Source organism: Myotis brandtii, unplaced genomic scaffold (assembly GCF_000412655.1).
Source record: "Myotis brandtii unplaced genomic scaffold, ASM41265v1 scaffold433, whole genome shotgun sequence".
Taxonomy (NCBI): domain Eukaryota; kingdom Metazoa; phylum Chordata; class Mammalia; order Chiroptera; family Vespertilionidae; genus Myotis; species Myotis brandtii.
The window spans coordinates 518,814-523,192 of NW_005366559.1; positions in this window are offsets into that span (position 1 = coordinate 518,814).

Genomic DNA, 4,379 nt, shown 5'->3' on the forward strand with positions numbered 1-4,379 from the left:
CGCTCGAAAGATTTGATCTGAGTCAGAAGTAATGCTGCACTTTTCAGAGTTGTTTCCTCTAGTTCTTCCTAAAGCCAATGTTTGCTCACAGCCACCTCCTTCCAGAAAAGACTGGAGGAGAGGGATCGGAATCTGGTAGACGCCACTGCAGATCTCCGTCCGAGGCCCTTCCCCGCCTCCTCCCTCTCCTAGAAGAGCAGCCCCCACTCCCACCCACCTCTCCCGTCTCCATTTGCTAAATATCTGTGTCCCTTTCTACACTCGCTGCTTCTGTTGCTAATTTCCCCTTCAGGGGTCCCCTCAAACGGCCCCTGGCCATTGTGGGGAGAGAGCTTCTTAGGGCCTTGGGACTAGGGGCAGGACTGGGGGTGACATCAGAAACAGACGGACAACTCGGGGCCCACGAGGAGGGAGGAGGCCGCACAAAACCACCATCTTGAGCCCCAGGGCAGCCCAGCCCTCCTTGGCAAATCGGCGTCCATGATAAAAATATTCCAAACATTATTTCCACCTTAAAACAAACCAGATGCGTTGTCAAGCAGCCTGCAGAAGCCCTGTGAATTATAAGGCGGACAAACTCCAATACTTCAACCTGCACTTCTCGCTTGCAGGATCGCACACCTCCAGGCTCCCACTGCGATGATCACCCCCTGTGCTTGCTCTGCTCAGGGGGTACCTGGATGGAGAAGTGGGGGAGTGTGGAGAAGTCTCATCACCTCCTTTTACAGCTGAGGATCTGAGATCCAGAGAGGTTGTCTGAGTTCCTCAATACACATGGCTACTCGGGCTAAAGCTGAGCCCAGAACGGGTGCCTGTCGCACCTTCCAGCATCTTCCAGAACCTTCCAGCACCTTCCAGCAGAGGGAGTAGCACAGGGGAAGCTGTGGGTGAAGAATAGCTTTCATTATTGACCGGGACAGGAGCTCTGGATTGGAACCAGGACGTGTGTCTGAGCTCCGTCCGCTGCCTGGAAGCTCTGTGGCTCCGAGCGTGTCAGCTGCGCCCACAGCCTCGGCCCCCTCTGGGACCAGCACACCAGGTGGGGGCACAGGAGCCCTCGGCCCCGTCCTGGGGGGTCATTCTGGCGCCTGGCACTCTCCGTGTTCGATTGCCCTCGGTGGCATCCGCCTGCTGAAAGTGATCAGTTCGGTGCTGATTGGGATAATGGAATCAATACGACCTGACTCGCCTGTGAGGGGCATGTGTGGGGAATCCAGGATCATCGACCTTTCTGCGTCTGTGTCCTGGTCTCAGTTCACTGATTACGTGAAGCTCCTCCTGGGAGCAAGGCCCGTGGCTTTTCCTCTCGTGTCCCGATCGGAGTCACGCGTGTTGAGCTCGGGGGTGGCTTCTTGGCCGGCTGACGCTCTGGGGGGACCGAGGAGGACCCAGGAGGAGCACCTCCTTGTTGCGCCAACCAGCCGCCGGCTGCAGATGACGCTGACGCGGTCCGGAGGCCGTGAGGGGTAATGGATGCGGCAGACGCCAACCCTGAGGCGTCGCAGGAAGAGAGGTTTCTGGAGGACTCGGCGACGCTTCGGAACCACCCCACATCGTTTCCCGTGAATAATGTCAACTGTTAGGATGCTCTTTTTAACTTAAAAAGAGAACCTGCCGTCTCCCCTCCTATGTGAATGTCTTTCCATTGAGGGTCTCTGCTCTCCCAGGAAAATTCTTCTGAAAAAGACTCAATATAACCGACAGAGAAGAGGCTCGGCCCTGCGGTTGACCTGGTCCTGATCCAGCTACCGAGTCTCCGCCGACTGTTCACCCGGCACCCTTCGAAGCCCTTCCTGTGCGCAGGTGCCTTTCCCGCCCTGTCCGAGGGTCAGGGATGGGATGTGCATGTGGGGGGTGCCTTTCCCGCCCCGTCCGCGGGTCAGGGGTGGGATGTGCACGTGGTGGGTGCCTTTCCCGCCCCGTCCGCGGGTCAGGGAGGACACGTGCACGTGCGTGTAGCACATTCTTCTGACAAGAGACTGGAGGAGGCGGGGCTTGCTGGATGCGTCCCCCTCAAGCACAGAAACGCTTCGCTTTACATGTCTGCTCTTCTCCCTCGAGGTCACAAAGGAGAACCTGATTGGAAACTAACGTTTAAGGGAAGGGGGGTGCCGCTCAGCTACGCCAGGCACCACCTCTCAGCCCTGGACGGCGAGCCCATGGCATCCGTGCTGTGATGGCCAGGCCTGTGCTGATCCCACGTCTTCCAGGCGAGAAGGAGAGGCCGCCTGGCTCCCTCCACTGCCCTCTGCAGCTCCCACGCGCCCTGAGCCCCAGCAGAAGGAGCAGAAGGTTCCACAGGGCCCTTCTGCACGTCTGTGCGGAGACCCCCACCCCCCCAGTTCCTTGTGTCCTGGGAGCAGCTCGGCAGTGAGAAGAGTGAGCCCCTCCTGCTGGGGAAGCTACTGTCCCCGAGGGTCGGAGACCTGAGGAACCCAGGGAGCCCCAGGGCAGAGCAGGACGGGACCCGCCTCGGTGCCTTCCGACCCTTGGAGCTCAGTCAGCGGGCGGGGCTCGGGCCGAGGCCGGATGGAGGGAGCATTAGGGCAGGGCCACCTGGCAGCCGGAATACAGCCTGCGTGTCTGATCAGAGCTTGGACGCCAACTCCAGGCAGCAGAACCCGTGCTGGGTCTCCATGCGCACACACGCCTGGCGGGAAGGAGGCCTCGGTAACAAAGCAGTGCTGGCCACTGGGCATGCATGGCCTCAGGGCTTCCCCCTGGCATCACTGTGTCTTGCAACTGTCATGGAATGCGTCCTGATTCCTGAAATTCCACCTCAGCAGCGGGCTCATTAGATGCGGCTCCTTCGATGTGGTTAAAAGGCGTGAAGTCAACTGTTTGCCCAGTGGCTCTTCGGCCACACCGTGACCTGAGCCTCCATCCGGTGATGAAGCAGGCTCTTCTCTCGGAGCGGAGGCAGGTCCTCAACGAGACTCCGGCAGCGACCCTGCAGGAGGACCCTTGAGGGCTTTGGGCCGAGTGCTTGCTCGTGGCTGGGCCTATGGCTCCCTGTTGCTCAGCAAGAGGCTTCCCTACCCGCCCTGCCCCAGCTGCATGGGCCACGCTGAAGCCCACATTTAAGCGGAAGGCATTGGAAGTGAACATCTGATTCGTAAGCTATGCCCACCAGCTGTGACAGCCTATTCCTTCAGCACACCAACCCAGGAGCTCACACCAACCCAGCAGCTCACACCAACCCAGCAGGTCACACCAACCAAGCAGCTCACACCAACCAAGCAGCTCACACCAACCCAGCAGCTCACACCAACCCAGCAGGTCACACCAACCCAGCAGCTCACACCAACCCAGCAGGTCACACCAACCCAGCAGCTCACACCAACCCAGCAGGTCACACCAACCCAGCAGCTCACACCAACCCAGCAGGTCACACCAACCCAGCAGCTCACACCAACCCAGCAGGTCACACCAACCCAGCAGCTCACACCAACCCAGCAGGTCACACCAACCCAGCAGCTCACACCAACCCAGCAGGTCACACCAACCCAGCAGCTCACACCAACCCAGCAGGTCACACCAACCCAGCAGCTCACACCAACCCAGCAGGTCACACCAACCCAGCAGCTCACACCAACCCAGCAGGTCACACCAACCCAGCAGCTCACACCAACCCAGCAGGTCACACCAACCCAGCAGCTCACACCAACCCAGCAGGTCACACCAACCCAGCAGCTCACACCAACCCAGCAGGTCACACCAACCCAGCAGCTCACACCAACCCAGCAGGTCACACCAACCCAGCAGGTCACACCAACCCAGCAGGTCACACCACACCCAGCAGGAAACACCTACCCAGCAGGTCACACCAACCCAGCAACTCACACCAACACAGCAGGTCACACCTACCCAGCAGGTCACAGTTAGCGTGGTTGTGGAGGAAGGCCTGACTTTGTGGCCTCTCAGTAACCCTGAGACTCAGGGAGGCAGGCGTGTGCTGGGACCATGTTCTCCTGGCCCCTCAGTTACACTCCTGTCCTGGCGAGACTGGGTCTAATAAAACATGCAAAATTCAGGGGTGGGCTTCTTTCTTTCCCTTCCTCCCTCCCTCCCTCCCTTCCTTCCTCCCTTCCTTCCTTCCTTCCTTCCTCCCTCCTTTCCTCCCTCCTTCCTTCCTTCCCTTCTTCCTCCTTCCTTCCTCCCTCCTCCCTTTCTCCTCCTCCCTTCCTCCTCCTTCCTCCTTCCTCCCTCCTTTCTCTTCCCTTCCTCTTCGTTCCTCCTCCCTCCTTCCTTCCTCTTCCTCTCTTTCTTTCTTCTTCTTCTTCTTTTTTTTTTATGGAACGCTTCACGAATTTGCGTGTCATCCTTGCGCAGGGACCATGCTAATCTTCTCTGTATCGTTCCAATTTTAGTATATGTGC